The 17522-nt window shown below is 58.8% G+C and overlaps 1 long non-coding RNA gene across 1 annotated transcript; it reads right to left on the reverse strand.

The window, feature by feature from the left end:
* Positions 1 to 15866: 15866 nt before the first annotated feature.
* Positions 15867 to 17159, reverse strand: LOC141976505 (uncharacterized). The gene is made up of 3 exons (XR_012636108.1): positions 17027 to 17159; positions 16398 to 16425; positions 15867 to 15916 (listed from the first exon to the last, which is right to left on the reverse strand). It is a non-coding gene; the product is annotated as an uncharacterized LOC141976505 (long non-coding RNA).
* Positions 17160 to 17522: the final 363 nt, after the last annotated feature.

The raw sequence follows: 17522 nt of genomic DNA on the forward strand, positions 1-17522 counted from the left end.
CTTTGGCCACCCCAAAACCCCCAAGGGCCAAACTGGGATTGGGTCTGCTCCCAGTGCTCCAGTCTGGAAGGCTGCAATTTGGGCTCTCTTGGTTCAGAGCCCCCATCTTGACCTGGGCCACATACTGTTTACTTACAGAACTAGCATGGAGACATCCCTCTCTCAACAACCTTGTGTGACGAAGTGGGACTGTTCTTAATGTTTCCTCTGAATAGTGTGGGGGTGCCTCAGTCTCCCCTATGCAGTTCTTAAGTATCTAGGTGGTGGGTTAAGAGTGTATGATCCTTGCAGAACCCTAGAGGGCAGGTGTGTGCAGGGGTCTGGACACAGAGAATGGCCGACACCCTGTTTCCTGGCAACTGATGGCCTGTCCCTTCCCCCTTGCAACGTGAGAGCTGAAGGGTTGGAGAACAAAGGAATCAGGTGACCTCCTGGCCCGGGGAAAGGGACAAAGCCCAGAGGAGGAGGGGCTGGAGGGAGTTTCAGTTTGGGGCTGGCTGGAGACATGGAGTGAAGGACAGACGTGGTTGTCTGGCTCACTGCCCCCCAACATGGACCCAGCTGAGGGGTCCTGTTCTCTGCACCTACAAAGCTCTGTGTTAGACCATGTTCCTGTCATCTAATAAACCTTCTGTTTCACTGGCTGGCTGAGAGTCACGTCACACTGCGAAGTTGGGGTGCAGAACCTTCTGGCTTCCCCAGGAGCCCCGCCTGAGCAGACTCACTGTGGGAAGCGCACGGAGGGGCAGAGGAGGCTGAATGCTCCGAGGTCAGACCCAGGAAGGTGGAAGCCGTGTGAGCTGTGTGTCCTGCAGACAGGCTGCTCAGAGGGAGGAGACTTCCCCAGAGTCCTGCCTGGCTTCATGGGGAGCAGATCCAGAGCATCGCCCAGGGACTCTGTGACACCTTGTCTCCCCAACAAGCTGGCCAAACACAGCCACTTGGTTAGAGGACTGTTTAACTTTCTTAACAGCTTTCACTCCACCTGAGACCTTCTCAAAGCTATCCACGCTGGATCTTTCAACAGGAAAGTCAGTGGATCCATTCACAACAGAAAATTTCTGGCTGTTAGGAAGTGAAACTTTCTTGATTAAATCACTTTCACACCCTTCAGTTGCAGTAAACTGCTTGCAAAGACTCCATGAGGATTCCTTTCCCGAGGGGCTTTTCTATGGAACAATTCACCCTTCACAGAAATTCTGCTCTTACCCTCTTCACCTAGGGCTTGCTCTAGAGGAACACTTTCTTGAGCAACAACAGACTCTTTCCGGGTCTCACTTACATCCCCTTTCAGGCAAACTGACAGACTTCCTAGATAAAAGGTCAGAAGCATTCTCCTTCCCTTTGCCACACACAAGTTCAGGAATCTTTTTCTTCTTGCTACAGGTTTCCACACCCTCAGTAGGTAACACAATCAAATCACCTTCATGCTCTCCTTGTGCCCTAGCTAGGATCTCACCCTCATTAGACAGAGTTGCTACACCCTTTCCCATCAACACACTAGCAACAGGCTAAATACAAGCACCAGAATTGTCTGGGCTCTGGGATTTTACATAGACACTAACTGGATGGGACCTAGTTACAGGGCCATTCTCCCGAGCAGACACAAGCTTAGGACCCTTGCCTTCCTGGGCTTTAGCTGAATCCAGAACAAACTCTGAGACAACTGCACGACCCTCAACCATCACAGGCTGAAAGGCCACTTCTGTCTGCTCCACAGACAAAGAAGAGCCAGACACACTTTCTCCTTTACCAGACACACAGCTTGGGATCTCATTCCCCTGGTCCCAGCACAAAGGGCTGGTCACAGACAACTGTATGGAGACCGGGGTAGCTCCCTCCATAGGCAAGTCAATACCCCTGACAGACACAGGCACATTTCCTTCACTGTCCCAATTCTCCACACAGACATATAGGTTGGGGTCAGGAGTGGGAGCCTGTCCACCTCCCCACCCATCTGGCTGACGGAGTCTATGGCCTTGGGACCCAGCAAGGGAGCTAGACACCAGGGCTTTTCCGCAGGGTCCCCCTCATTCAAATCGCCAGCCTGCTCAAAGACAGTGAGGTGGCATCCACATCCCCTCGCTCCTTATCCAGGGGCAGCAATTTAGTCTCGAGGTTCCCTGCGGAACTTGCCCCCCCGGGGTCTATCCCCACTCACCCCGGGGAGGTCCCCTATGCCTCTCCGCTCCCCCACCGCCAGTTCATGCTGCTGCTGCTTCTGCAGCTCTTTCTCGGGCTCTCGCTGTCTCTCACAGTCCTCTTGCTCTCTCGGACTCAGCTCCAATCCCGTCCGTCTCCAATCCCCCGATGGGGAACCCGATCGTGAAGACCCTCGTCTGGTCGGGGACAGGAGTCTTGGGGATGCCTGGCTCCCACTCCAGCTGCTCTCAGATCCCGCTATAGCCCCATTTATGTCAGGAATCTGCTCCTTAGAGCGGTCATCCTCCTCCAGCTGCACGATTAACTGTGCTTTGGTGAACTTTCCAATGCTCAACCCTCTCTTTCTGCACAGGGTTACAATGTCACACACGGCTTCCACCTTCCTGGGTCTGACCTCAGAGCATTCAGCATCCTCTGCCCCTCCATGCGCTTCCCACAGCGAGTCTGCCCAGGCGGGGTCCTGGGGAAGCCAGAGGGTCCTGCCCCCCAACTCCGCAGTCAGACGTGACTCTCAGCCAGCCAGTAATACAGAGGTTTATTAGACGACAGGAACATGGTCTAACACAGAGCTTGTAGGTGCAGAGAACAGGACCCCTCAGCTGGGTCCATTCTGGGGGGCAGTGAGCCAGACAACCACGTCTGCCCTTCACTCCATGTCCCCAGCCAGCCCCAAATTGAAACTCTCTCTAGCCCCCCCTCCTCCGGCCTTTGTCCCTTTCCCGGACCAGGAGGCCACCTGATTCCTTTGTTCTCCAACCCTTTAGCTCTCACCTTGCAGGGGAGAAGGGCCCAGGCCATCATTTGCCAGGAAACAGGGTGTCGGCCATCCTCTGTGTCCAGACTCCTGCATACACCTGCCCTCTAGGGCTCTGGAATGATCATACACCCTTACCCCACCACCTAGATACTTAAGAACTGCCTAGGGGAAACTAAGGCACTCCCACACTATTCAGAGGAAAGATTAAGAACAGTCCCGCTTCGTCACGGGGCGGGGGGGCAGAAAGTAGGAAATGGGTTGCGGGGCTGCAGTGGGGGGATGGAATGGGGCGGGACCGTGGGTGGAATAGGGGCAGGGACCGGGGGAAGGGGCAGAAAGGGGTGGGGCCATGGGTGGGGCCGCAGGCTGAGGAGGCGGGACAGGAGAGGGACGCAGGTGGAAGGGGTGGGGAGGGATCCCCCTTGCTCTGGCCCAGGGCCCCAGGAAACCTTAATCTACCTCCACCTGTGACGCTGCATCGATCGATCATTACTGTCAGTCCCGGGGAGGGGGGTTTGTGGCTGGGGACGGTGCCGGCTGGGCAGCCCCTGGGCCCTGACTCCTCTGTGCGTCCCCAGTTCGGGGGCAGCCACGGGAGCATCCCCTGGGAAATGCCTCCTGATGTGCAGCTCCCTCTGGGGGCAGGGATCCCCCCTCCCTTGGCACCAAGTCTCCAGGAGCTGCTGCCCCCCCCGGCTGGGGAACCCCCCAGTGACACTGTCCCCGCTCCCTGTCCAGGCGAGTCCTAGGGCTCTGGGCAGAGCCTGGCTCTGAGCATCCCATCTGGGTGCCGACCTTCTGAGGGTCCGGCTGGGAGCGGGGACGTGGAGCCGGGCCCCTCACCTGCTACCACCAGCTGCACAGGGTCGCTGGGGTCCGAGGAGACGAAGGGCTCTGATGGGGGCCAGTAGCTGCAGCTGTAGCTCCCTCCATCCTGCCGGCCCACGGTGGGGATGCGGAACTCGGCCCCGTCCCCAGCAGGGTCCGTGTGTCCTGGCGGGTTCAGGTCTCCAGCCTTGTGCAGGAAGAACCTCACGTCCCAGCGCTGCCCCTGACACCGGATGGTGACGTCTGCCCCTGGGGCGGTGACCCCAGTGGGGCTCAGAGAGATGGAGGGTCTGGGTAAGCTGGGATCTGCACACAGGAGACAGGCTCTGAGAGCCAGACCCGGGCACCCGCCCAGCCCTGGCCTCCAGCTGCAGAAGAGAAGAGTGAGGGGGGATTTGATAGCAGCCTTCAACTCCCTGAAGGGGGGCTCCAAAGAGGATGGAGTTGGGCTGTTCTCAGTGGGGGCAGATGACAAAACAAGGAGCGATGGTCTCAAGTTGCCATCGGGGAGGTCTACGTTGGATATTAGAAAAACAATTTTACTGGGAGGGTGGTGAGGCACTGGAATGGGTTCCCTAGGGAGGTGGTGGAATCTCCATCCTTAGAGGTTTTTAAGGCTCGGCTTGACAAAGCCCTGGCTGGGATGATTTAGTTGGGGTTGGTCTTGCTTTGAACAGGGGATTAGACTAGAGCCTCCTGAGGTCTCTTCGAACCCTGATCTTCTATGATTCTTTGATTCTATGCTGCCCCCAGTGACTCCATCTCAGCTCCCCGGCCGGGTGTCCCCTCTGCGGGGTCAGGGCTCAGGGCAAAGCCTGGCTCTGAGGGTCCCATTGGCACCAAACCCCTGTGAGGGTCTGGCTGGGCTTGGGGCTGGGAACGGGGATGCCAAGCCGAGCCCCTCACCTGCTACCACCAGCTGCACGGGGTCGCTGGGGATGACACGGCGGACGGCTCCGATCTGCTGTGATAGGAGCAGCTGTAGCTCCCGCCGTTCTCCTGGTGCACGTTGCTGATGGGAAACACAGCCCCAAACCCGTCCAAATCCTCAGGCCTGGCCTCCCTCAGCACAGCACATCCAAGTGTGACCAAGTTGGGGGATTTTCTTGTTTTCTCCTTGTTTTTCACTGGTTTGCATGCAGAGGGCATGGGACTCAGTTTCCCTGGATGTTACTGGTTTAACGAGGTGATGGGAGAGGGAGTTGGTTAATACAGGGGTCCCGCGAGGGAACTTGGGACGCCGGCCAATGGCCTGGAGAATGGAGACCCCAGCGACTGGTGACCGGGAGGCCCAGCTCAGGAGTCACAGCTGGCTTTGGCCAGTGGGAGGACAATGGGCTGAGGAGAGAGGACTCTGGTAACCGGACCAGCCGCTTCCAGCCAGAGGGGCCAGAGGACAGAAGAAGGGAGAGGGGGCCCAGGTGACCCTGTTTACCTGGAGAGAAGACAATGGACAGAGGGGGGCTTGGGGCTGGTGAGATCAGATGCCCAGCTGGAAAACAGGGGGGCTCAAGGCTGAAGAGAGGGAGCAGGCAGAGCCCACCTGGATGCAGGGGAGACTGGGATGTGCTGTGCAAAGGGAGGCCAGGCCTGAGGCCCGGAGAGTTATCTGTGCTGGGTTCAGAAGCTCAATAAACCCTCCTGTGTTACGCTGGCTGAGAGTCGCTCTGGGCTAGAGATCAAGGGGGCATTATTCCCTCTGGGAATGGAGGCCCTGGGGGTCCAGACCGAGTGGACTCCCTGCGGGGACCCACACCAGAGACAGGTGTGCTAGGGCTCAGAGAGGTGCAGTTCCAGGAGGCAGAGGGGCCTAACCCCCGAGAGAGAGTGGATCCCCGAGAAGGGCTGTTGCACTGAAGGGGCTTCCCCCCAGGGACCGCACGGGGCCAAGAGTGGGCATCCCCTGGGAGTCCATGACAGACCACAATACCCCTGCTGCACTAGGGGGTGCTATGCTGCAGGGGAAGGGGCTCAGTAGAGGGGCAGTCTCCTCTGGCGGTCACTGCTGGCCCTGATACTCCAGTGCACTGCTTGGGGGGCGCTGTGCTGCAGGGAGTGGGGGCAGAGGTCACTAGGGGACTCTCCCCTGGCCGTCAGTGCCGGCCCCAGTGCTAAGTAAAGTCCTGCAGAGAGAAATCCTACAAAACCCTGTGCAACAATTACAGCCGTGGCCTTCTTCACATCCTCCCCGGTGTTCTCGGCTCCGATGGGCCTCTCAGTAGACAAGCGTCGCTAGCGGGATGGTTCCTGCTGGGGTTTCCCTTGGCTCTTCCCTCTTTGATATTGTAGCTCTGACTACACCTAACACATAAGAACGGCCACGCTGGGTCAGACCAAAGGGCCATCTAGCCCAGTATCCTGTCTGCGACAGTGGCCAGTGCCAGGTGCCCCAGAGGGAATGAACAGAACAGGGAACCATCAAGTGATCCATCCTCTGTCGTCCTCCCAGCAAACAGAGGCTCGGGACACCATCCCTGCCCATCCTGGCTAATAGCCATTGATGGACGTAACCTCCATGAACTTATCTAGTTCTTTTTTGAACCCTGTTATAATCTTGGCTTTCACAACATCCTGTGGCAAGGAGTTTCACAGGCTGACTGTGCGTTGGGTGAAGAAATACTTCCTCTTGTTTGTTTTAAACCTGTTGACTATTAATTTCATTGGTTCTTGTTTCATGAGAAGGAGTAAACAACACTTCTTTCTTTACTTCCTCCACACCCGTCATGATTTTATAGACCCCGACCAGATCCCCCGTCAGTTGTCTCTTTTCCAAGCTGAAAAGTTTTAATTTCTCCTCATACAGAAGCCGTTCCAGACCCCTCATCATTTTTCTTGCCCTTTTCTGAACCTTTTCCAATTCCAGTCTATCTTTTTTGAGATGGAGCGACCACATCTGCACGCAGTATTCAAGGTGTGGGCGTACCATGGATTTATAGAGAGGCGATATGATATTTTCTGTCTTATCATCTATCCCTTTCTTAATGATGCCCAACCTTCTGCTGGCTTTTTTGACTGTCGCTGCACATTGAGTGGAAGTTTTCAGAGAACTCTCCACACTGACTCCCAGATCTCTCTCTTGCCTGGTAACAGCTAATTGAGGCCCCATCGTTGTATATGTAGAGCTAGGATGATGCTTTCAAAAATGCATCACTTTACATTAATCAACATTGAATTTCATCTGCCAGTTTGTTGCCCAGTCACCCACTTTCGGGAGATCCCTTTGTAGCTCTTGGCAGTCTGCCTGCGACTTAACTAACTTGAATAGTTTTGTATCATCTGCAAATTTTGCCACCTCACCGTTTATGCATGAAGGTGTGTCACGGACTCACAGGCCCCTGCAAGCTCTCTTGGCTCTGTAGGATCCCGGGAGGAACTCCCCTCCGTCTGACAGCCCTTCTCAGGGTCCACTCTCTCTTGGGGCTAAGCCCTGGGTTCCACCGTCTCCTGGAACTGCACCTCTCAGAGCCTCCAGCCCGCCTGGCTCTCACCGTGAGCCTTCCCCAGGGACTCTCAGCCGGCGTAAAACAGGAGGGTTTATTGAATGTCTGGACAAAGCCCAGGCAGTTGTCAGGGGCTCGGGCCTGGCCAGTCTCAGCACCGTCCAGCTGGTCTGTCCCAGTCCAGGTGGGTCTGTCCCATTCCAGGTGCAGCCAGACCCCTCTTTGTCCCCAGTCCAGAAGTGACTTCCTTCTAGCTGACCCCCCTATATCACCTTCCCCACAGCCCCTCCTCCACCCTTTGTCTTCCTTCTGGGAAAACAGATAGCTGGGGCCCTCTCTCTTCAGTCCTTTGTCCTCCCACTGGCCAGAACTGGCCGGCTCTCAACACAGGCTGGGCCACCAGGTCACCGGTTGATAAGTTCTATCATGTCCAGGTGTGACGATGTGAGGCAGCAGGGAGGGGGGAGTGTTGACCTGGGAATGTGCCCTGGGGGTGGGAGACCTGAGAGCCTGTCAGCAGGGTCAACCCTGTGCATCTCGCTGGCATTCTCAAAGGCCGTCAGGAAGCTATCTATGTCCTCCCCCTCCTTCCGCTGGGCCAGGAAGCACTTATCAAAGCTCCTTGCAGTCTTGGGTCCCCCCGCACTCACCGCAGCCGGGGCCCCACTGCTCCTCAGCCTGGCCAGCTCCAGCTCATGCTGTCTTTGTTTCTCCTTCTCCTGACGCTCCCTCTCCTTCTCCTCCTGCTCGTGTTGACGTTGTTTCTCCTCATGTTGACGTTGTTTTTCATGATCCTCCAGCTCCCTCATTTTCATCTCCCTCTCCCATTCCAGCCGCATCCGCTCCAGGGACGGGGAGCTCCGCCGGGAGGATCACCTGCTGGCTGCTGGGGTCAGGGTGCCCTCGGTATTCGCTGGGCTTCCCACAACCCCTCCCCCAGGCATAGGTAGGAAGGGTCTCGGGGTGTCCTGGGCAGCAGTCTGACCCCTCCCAGCCTGGTTAGGCCCCAGGGCCCACGCTGCGTCCCCCGGGCGGCTTCCCTCCGGGACAGGGATCGGGTCATCCAAGCGATCCCTCTCCTCCAACTGGGCAATCAGCTGTTCCTTGGTGGACCTCCCGATGCGCAGCCCCCTCTGCCTGCACAGCTCCACCAGGTCACTATTCAGGTGTTTAGCGTACATCTCCCGGCTGGCCACTCGCAGGCCGGGCAGCTTTCCACGGTTTCCAGGAGAAGCCCCTAGTGTGCCAGTCCTTCTTGAGGTCACCACCTCTTTGCCAGGGTCGAGCTGCAGACTCCTCCGCCCCTGGGACCGCTCGCTGCAATCCCCCGGGGGACCCTGTTACTGCAAAAGTCCTTCTCTCTGGTCACACACTCCCAGAGGTTAACCGCCCCCTGGAACGGTCTCTCTCTGAATCTTCAGCACACCTGGTCCCCGTCAATCCCCCTTCGTTTTACTGTTCCCCAGTCACTTACTGCAGGAAGCGCCGTTCACGGGGTGCAGTAGATCCCACCGCTACCACCAGTTGTCACGGAGTGTGGGGGAGTCCAGGCCCTGCACCCCTCTTCCTGGGATTCACTGAGACTCTCAGCCAGCCAGTAAAACCGAAGGTTTATTGGACAACAGGAACACAGTCCAAAACAGAGCTTGTGGGGACACCCAGGACCCCTCAGTCAAGTCCTTCTGGGGGAGCAGGGAGCTTAGACCCCAGCCCTGGGGTTCCCTGTGTTCCTCCACCCAGCCCCAAACTGAAACTAAACCCACCCAGCAGGTTCCCTGCTGCAGCCTCCGTCCACATTCCTGGGCAGAGGTGTTACCTCCCCCTCCCCCTCCAGGCTCAGGTGACAGGCTCTCAGGTCTCCCACCCCCAGGGCACATTCCCAGGTCAACACTCCCCCCTCCCTGCTGCCTCACATCGTCACACCAGGCCATTGTCCGGGGTCCAGGCTGCTAGGCGAGGTCACACCCGGCCTTCTGCACCAGCAAACCCCCTCTCCCACCACCTCATTACACACACCGCACACAGGGGAAACTGAGGCATGCACAGTACTCATGCACAACACTAAGAAAATCCCCTGCTTCGTCACAAGGCGTCAACCCGCTTTTCCTTAGCTGCACTTCCACGCCCCATGATTATTGGTCTGACCCATTTTTCTTAGGTTGTTTGTAGTTCCTTTTTGTCTCACGCGCAGCTACGCATGGCAGGTACCCTGCAGTCAGGACATTTTCCCATAACCTCACCTGTTGGCACATCTTATGCAGTAACCTTTGGTCTTAGCGGTTATTGCTAGGTCACTCAATCATCTTAAGCCTCTGGCCTAGTCTGGCAAAGCTAAAATCGTACAGGTCTCAGCCTGTAGGCCTTGCTATTAACCGTGCTTTACTAATACCTAATACACACTCCTCACGCCTACTTATCTATCCTGTACTGCGCTAATCCTGTAACTCCAGACTGAGGAGCATCCGTTGATTGTAATGGAAATAGCACATCCATTGGCCGTACCATCACATAATACACTGAGAAACGGAGGATAAAATGAAGGCTCCACACATAATCGGGGTGTAGTGAGCAGAGCGGCCTCCCTCTCGACTTGAGAGCTATGTTTTTCCTGGGGGGTGGAGCCAAATGTGCCCCGCCCCCTTCCCAGAAGTACGGGGGCGGGGAAGGAAGTATAAAGGGAGGGCCCTGCAGGGGAAGGAGGCAGATGTCTCCAGCCTGCTGCTGAACGCAGAGCTGACTCTGTGCTGTGCAGTGCCCTGCCCCCGGGGGAAACCAACCCTGGAGACGTGGTGCTAGGACTGTCGTCCGCAGTGTACCCCACGGAGACAAAGGACCCCTGGACTGAGGAACACTCCCGCCCCCCAGACTGTGCTAGGAAGTAGCCCAGGGACACCAGACTTTCGTCCGGTTTTGTCGCCGGAGCACAGGCTGGTGTGTTTTGGGTGGGATCCCCACTGACCCAGTTGTGGCACTTCATATTCTTCATCAGGATATGCTTTTGATATGAATATGGCATTACTAAGTTGTATTTTATGCAAGATGGGTCATGTAAGATATCATTGGAAAGGTTATGATTTACTGAACGTGATTATCCTGTTTGTATGCATGGATCATTTCTGTATCAGTCAATATTCTTAACTTCAATGTACCAATTACAAAAATGTTTGCACCTGAGGAACGCCCACACACAAAACGCCATGAGTCTGGCTGGTTGGTCAATGATCCGTTAGGGGGAACAATAGGATTTTGAAGATGCTAATCTCCCACCTTCCTGAGACGTTTCCTGGGATGCTCCAAACCACCTTTGACTCATGGCTGCTTTGACACGGCAGGGTCATGTGATCATGTCACCTGATACTGGACTCCATCTTGGACTGATAGTAGTTTTCCACTTGTAGGAGGTGGGGATCAAACTGGGAAACAAAGGATTCCCGTCTTATGTAAATCCTATTTAAGGCTGGGGAGTGAGATAATCAGGGTTGGTTCTTCACTGAATCCCTGCCCAAGCTGACTGCTGAAAACACCTAAAACTGATCTGGGAAAGAAAGGACTAAACCCAGGCTAGAAGGTGTCTGGCCTGTGAAAGGAATACCTGGAGCTTCAAGTTGGTCTTCAAGAAACTCTGCAACCTGCTTAAAACAACATTGAGGGTGAGAAATTACTGCTTCTAGCCAGTTTCTATCATGTATTAAACTATAGTTTGCATGTTTGTTTTATTTGCTCAGTAATCTGCCTTTGATCTGTTTGCTATCCCTTATAATCACTTAAAATCTATCCTTTGTAGTTAATAAACTTGTTTTGTTTTCTCAAAACCCAGTTTGTGGAACTCATTACTGGGGGGTGGGGGGACAAAGCTGTGCATATCTTCCTCCACATTGAGGGAGGAGGCAAATTTCAATTAGCTTACGCAGTACAGTTCTCTCTGCAGCGCAAGACAATACAATTTTGGGTTTGCACCCTGAGAGGGTGTGCACCTAAGTTTAGGTCAATTCCTCAGCTGAAAGCGTTCCCATGAAGGGCTGATTTCAGTGTCTGTGTCTTTCCGCAGCTGGTGTGTCCCTACCTGTGTGTGTATGTGCTGGAGAAGGCTTGAGGGCCTGGCTCTGCAGGACAGGGTGAGGGAGCCCAGGCTGGTGGAAGGGGTGGGCTCTGTGGTACCCCAGTACATCAGGTGGCATCCCCGGAGTGGTGCGGAGGGAGACTTTGAACGGGGGAACACGCGCGCCGTGACCTGGCCGCAGGGCCGAGTCACGAAGAGGCAGCAGAAGCTGCTGCAGCAAGAGAGAGAGAGAGAGAGGTGGAGGGACGGCAGGCAGCCACAGGAAGGGGCGTCGAGCCACTCCCCAGAACGGCCAGCAGGAGGCGCCAGCCGCGTGGAGCGTGGAGCACCCCGTCACCGAACTCTTCCAAAGCCGACAGAGTTGCTGCACGTAGGGAAGAAAAACCAAACGCAGCAGGGCAGGGTGGGGGCGAACGGGCCTGGCAGCAGCTTGGCGGAGATGGATCGGGGAGTTGTGGTGGATCACGCCCTCAGCATGAGGCAGCCATGCGACGCCGTTGCAAAACAAAAAGCAAAGGCAGCTTTAGGCTGCATTAAGAGAGGGGCAACGTGCGAGTCCGAGGCGGTGAGGGTCCCGCTCTGCTCGGCGCTGGGCAGGCCGGGAGTGCTGCGTCCAACTCCGGTCACCGAGGGCGCCCCCATCAGGCGGCTGTAATAGGCCTCGGCCAGGATCAGCCCCAGGACGAGCAGGACCGCGGCGCTCAGCGCCAGGTGGGCGATGTTGGCCTGGGTGAAATCCGGGCGCTCCGGGGGGCCTGCTGTGGGGGGAAGGGAAGAGTCACTCGGCAGCTCGGACGGGGAGATCAGCAGCTGGTGCTGCCCCTGGAGTGGAGCCGCCAACCCACCCGTCCGGCAGGTCTAGCTCTGGGGCCTCAGCTCGCTCTCCCCACCCTCACTCACTCGCTCATTTTCAGGGGGTTGGGGTGCGAGAGGGGGTACAGGCTCCGGCGGGGGGGGGGGCTCTGGGTGGAGCCAGGGATGAGGGGTGGGGCCGAGGGGTTGGGAGTGTGGCAGGGGGCTCTGGGCTGGGGCAGGGGGTTGGGGCGCAGACGGCCGTGCGGGGTGTGGGCTCTGGGTGGGAGTTTAGGTGAGGGAGGGGGCTCAGGGCTGGGGCAGGGGATTGGGGCATAGGAGGGGGTTCGGGGTGCAGGCCTCAGGTGGCGCTTACCTCAGGCGTCTCCCGGGAAGTAACCAGCCTGCCTGGGAGCTGGAGGGGCAGCCAGGGGGTTCTGCGCACTGCCCCTGCCCACAGGTGCTGCCCCCTGCAGCTCCTATTCGCTGCGGTTCCTGGCCAATGGGAGTTGCGGAGACGGCGCTTGGGGCGGGGCCAGGGCGCAGAGCTCCTGTGGCCACCCTGCGCCTCGGAGCCGGAGGGAGATGCCGGCTGCTTCCTGAGAGCCGCGCAGAGCCACAGCAGCCAGGGACCCTGCCAGCCGCGCGGTGCTGCCAACCGGACTTTTAACTGTCCCGCCAGGGTCCCTTGCAACCGGGTGTTCGGGTCAAAAACCGGACACCTGGCAACCCTAGCCCCAGGACCTGCCTGGGCACCCAGCTCGTCCCAACCCCAAAGCCAGGACTCCCAGATCCTGTCCTCTCTTGGGATCCCCCAGTCGCTTCCAGGCACCAACCTATAGGACAGGAGGTGCCGGAGGAGCTGGGGGTCTGGTGAGGAGGGTGGGGCAGGAGCTTCCCTGCCCCCTGGTGTCTGGGCTCATGCACCAGGAGTCACTTCCCCCATCCCTCCCAACCAGCGTCAAAACCCGGGGGCGGCTCCTTGGGCTTTGCCAAGAGTCACGGTCCTTCGTAACAAGATGCGATTAATGGCCCTGTCAGGGTTGACCGGAGGGGAAATGGCCCCCTTGGCGAACTGGTATTTTGGCACCTTGGCCCCTGCTGCCTCCCCCAGCTCCCCACCCCCCATATCGCCCCAGCCCCCACTGCCTTCCCCTTTTGCCCCGACTCCCTGAGCTCCTTTCTATGCACCCAGGCAGGCTAGTCCAGACCCGCACTCGAGCAGGTACATACATTTCCCTGCTGGTTTCATACTTAGTTCACCAGACCTGTGTCACCCATGAAGAGGAGTTATTCTCACGGGACCATGTGGCTGCCGGGCGAGGAAAGGATGGGACTCAGCCGGCTTCCCCGCGCCCCCTCCGGCAGAGAGCTGCGCTGACAGCCCGGTCTCACTTCCCAGCTCTGGGACACACCGAGTGTGTCTCAGCGGCAGGACCCGCTGCTGGTGCCTTTCCCAGGCACAGGCCAACTCGCACCCTGGCAGAAATTGGGGGGGACATCTGACCCCCACATACCCCCCCACACACGTCACCTGTCCCAGACCTGCATCACAATGTGATCCCACCACTCAGCGCTCGTTTCCCGAGCCCCAGAGCGACGCTCCGCCGTGTGCAGCCGCCCCGTGATGCCAGAAGGAAGCTGGTGTTGTTTCTTCCCCTGGCACCAGCCTGTCGGGCAGCTCTGATCCCTGTTCAGACTGGGAGCTCATGACATCCTGCCTGACCAGCCGAGCTGCTGCGTTCACAGCAGTGGAGAGCCGGGCGGGATCCATCCTTTCGCACAGGGGTGGCGGGCGCCCCGGGAACAGGGGCCGTTGGAAAATGCCGCGAAACGCAGTCGGAACAGCGTGGGATGCTGGGAGAGAAAATAAGGCACCATGGGACCTTGAGCCGCCCCCATGACGCGCTGCGATCCACCGCGCCTGCCCACAAGTCCTAGCTGCAGAAGGTGCCGAGTAGCACGGTGGGACAGCTACCCACAATGCACTGCTCTCGCTGTGGACGGTGGCGCACCAAAGGTGGACGCGCTCTGCCGGCAGAGGACGCGCAGTGGGAACGGGCAATAGCGACGTCATCGTGGCGCCTTTTGGCGACAACACTCTGTAGTGTAGACAAGGCCCAACCGCCAGAGGAGCGAAGTTCTGGAGCAGCCTCCCAAGGGACCTCACTGGCTTCAAGACTGAGCTTGAGACGTTTCTGGAGGGGGCGGGATGAGGAGACGTCCCACAACGGCAGGGAGCCGATCCGCGACTGCTAGCAGCAAATCTCTCCGACGGCCGGAGACGGGACACCCGCTGGGGAGGGCTCTGAGTGACGACGGAGGATCCGTTCCCAGGTGTCTGGCTGGAGGGTCTTGCCCACATGCTCAGGGTCTAACCCGTCGCTGTATCTGGGGTCAGGAACGAATTTCCCCCCCGGCTCAGACTGGCAGAGACCCTGGGGGGTTTCACCTTCGTCTGTGGCCTGGGGCGCGGGGCACTGGCAGGTTTCAGCTAGTGTCAGTGGTGGATTCTCTGGAAGTCGAAGTCTGTAGCCCGTGATCTGAGGATGTCAGTGACTCAGCCGGAGGCGAGGGGCCTGCTACAGGAGTGGGCGGGGGAGGCTCTGTGGCCTGCGACGTGCAGCAGCTCACACCGGATGATCACGATGGATCCTTCTGGCCTTAAAGTCAGTGAGTCTGTCGCCCCCTGGGGGCCTGCGCCCCATGGCTGTGGGGGGCTCTCACTGCGGGGCTCCCCGGCTCACGTTGATTGCGGCGTACACGCTGGGCTGGGTGGGCTCAGGGGCAGGAGCCGGGCCCCCCGGCTTGGCATGCAGCGCCTGGCGGTCCAGCTCGGCGTAGGTGAGACCATCGGTGCCAGGGTCGGGCTCCTGGGGCTGGGAGGGGAGAGAGTCACTGGGGTGTGCGTGTGTGCACCAACCCCCCCACACACATTCACACAGAGCAGGGCTTGTCCCCTCCCACAGGGGGTGACAGGGACACACACACACACACACTGGCAATCCCAGCTGCGATCCCATGAGCCCCTCCCAGCAACCCAACCCCCACCCCAAAATACTGAGTGTGCCAGATAAGGTGAGTGGGGCCCATGTGGGTCAAGGTTGGGGTCAGGCCCCATGGGGGAACAGGGGACACTTACCAGGGTCTGTGTCTCTTTCCCTTCGTCGACGGAGGAGTCTGCAGAACAAAGACACCCGCTGAGCTGCGCCCCCGGCCGGCCCAGAGCAGAGCCCCACACCTAGCTCCGACCCCCTATGTCCAGCCAGGGGGCTCAGAGACCGGCACAGCCACCCCTCCCCTGCCCCACAGCATGGGCCATGGTCATTAACCCCGTGTTACAGAGAGGAAAACTGAGGCACAGAGATGGCAACAGAGTCTAGAGTGTTATGGCAGGACAGGTTGGCTGGGAGTCAGGACCCCTGGGTTCTCACCCCAGCTCTGGGAGGGGAGTGGGGTCTAGCAGTTAGAGCGGGGGGCTGGGAGCCAGGAGTGGATGGGGATTCCCCGCAGGTCACTGGCTGGGAAGGTCCGATGGAGAAGTGAAGGGGGGACACACAAAGCCTCAGGCCTGGTGGGGTAGAATGGGGGACTCACAGAGGGAGTCCCTGAACTAGAGGGGGAGGGGAGGGTGACCCCCAGGGAGTTGGTGGGGAGAGAGGCAAGAAGCTCAGCTGACAACAGCTATCTCTGGGACCCTCTCCTTAGTCCCACCCAGCAGCAGCTGTAAATCAGGCCCTGCCCTGTATTGGTGGAGCCCCCACAAGCCCTGCCCCTCCCCAGGGGTCCTGCCCCACCTTGGTACCCCCTTCGGTGTGTTACTCACAGATGGGGTCTTGCTGAGCCGGGGCCTTCAACACCCCCAAGGGGATTGCGCTAAAAGATAGAAAATCTACCTGTAAATGTCATATCCCCCCACCCACAGGGAGATTCCCCAACACACCCAGAGAGCCCCCCATCCTGCCTCGCACTGAACCCCGGGGGCAGCAGTTGGGGGGGGCATGCAGGGTCACATGACACCCACCCCCAGGTGGCTCTGTGACATGGTGCAGCCAGGCCCCCTCCCCGCTGAGCAGCTGAGCTGGGGAGCTGCGCTGGACAGGGAGGGGCAGAGGCAGGCGCAGAGGAACAGCTGGGAGCTGCACGGCGGGGGGGGGGTCACTGCTTTCCGGAGGCGGGGGGGGCGTGGTGTGACTCCAGCTGTTCTGGGGTTGTGCCCCTCCACTGTCAGCAGGCCCAAGTCATCTCTGAGGGGTCCTGGCTTCCAATCCCGTCCCCCCGCAGAGCCAGGGAGAGAACCCAGGAGTCCTGTGACCAAGGCAGGTTGATCAGGAGCGGGAGGGGCCGGGGTTCCTACCTCCTCGGTCTCGGTGCGGCTCCTTTTCCTGCAGAGGGACACAAACCAGAATCCCCCATGAGCCGATCCCCTGGTCCCAGCACCGGCCACTCACCCCGCACAGGGCAGCAGAGATGAGGGTGCCAGGGAGGGGTCCCCTCTGCTGCTGGGGCTGAGCCTGGATCCCTGCTGGGGTGGGACGGACCAGCAGGGGGCAGCACAACACCATAGTATGCTCCGGCGGGAGGGGCAGATTAACTCAAGGGGGGGGGCTTTTCCTGTCCCCAATCCTCCCTCGTTAGTGACTCATTATAACGAAATTGATCCATAGGTCAGCCCTCCAGGCACCTGAGAGGCACGGTGCCGGTGGCTCGTTATACAGGGACCCCTTGCCTGGTGCTGAGATGCAGCTACCTCTGGGGTGGGGCATGGGGGCTGGTTATATGGGGACCCCTCAGCCAGCACTAAGATGCAGCCCCTCTGGGGTGGGACAGCTGTGTGTGTCCAGGGATTACTCACACAGCGCCCCCTGCTGATCCACAACCCCTGCTCCTGGGCTTTCCCGGCACAGTCCCCCATCCAAGCCGCGACCGCATCCCGCCCTGCTTAGCGGCAGGTTTAACCCTTCCCTCGCTGGGCAGAGCACTCACTGACTCGGGTTTTTCTGAAGCAGAAGAAGGCCACAAGGAGGAGGAGGAGGAGGAGGAGGACAGCGGCTGCCGCGCTTGCCCCGGCAATGATGGGGCTGGTCAGACCTGAAAGTGCCGGCGATTTGGATCCACCTGGGAAATAGCAGCAGGCCGTGAGTGCCAGGAGCGGCTGGTCTGTTCCCCCCCACGCCCCCTCCTACCCCAGGTGGCACCCAAGGGGCTGGGACACCGCAGGGCAGAGGGATCCGAAAATTCTGTGGGGAGGATGTCGGGGGCCCCAGGGCATCAAGTGGGGTCAGAGCAAGCAAGGTTTGGGGGATTTGTAGCGCTAGGGGGCCCTGGGCTGCAGGGGGCAGGGAGCTCAGTAGGGGGCGCTCTCCCCATCAGTAAGGGCTGGCCCCATTGCCCCAGCATGGCGCTAGTGGGTCCTGTCTGATCCAGCCTGGCCGTCATTTCTAAGGCATTTCACCCCCTTCCTCATGGCCACACCGACTCA

Source organism: Natator depressus, chromosome 23 (assembly GCF_965152275.1).
Source record: "Natator depressus isolate rNatDep1 chromosome 23, rNatDep2.hap1, whole genome shotgun sequence".
Taxonomy (NCBI): Eukaryota; Metazoa; Chordata; order Testudines; family Cheloniidae; genus Natator; species Natator depressus.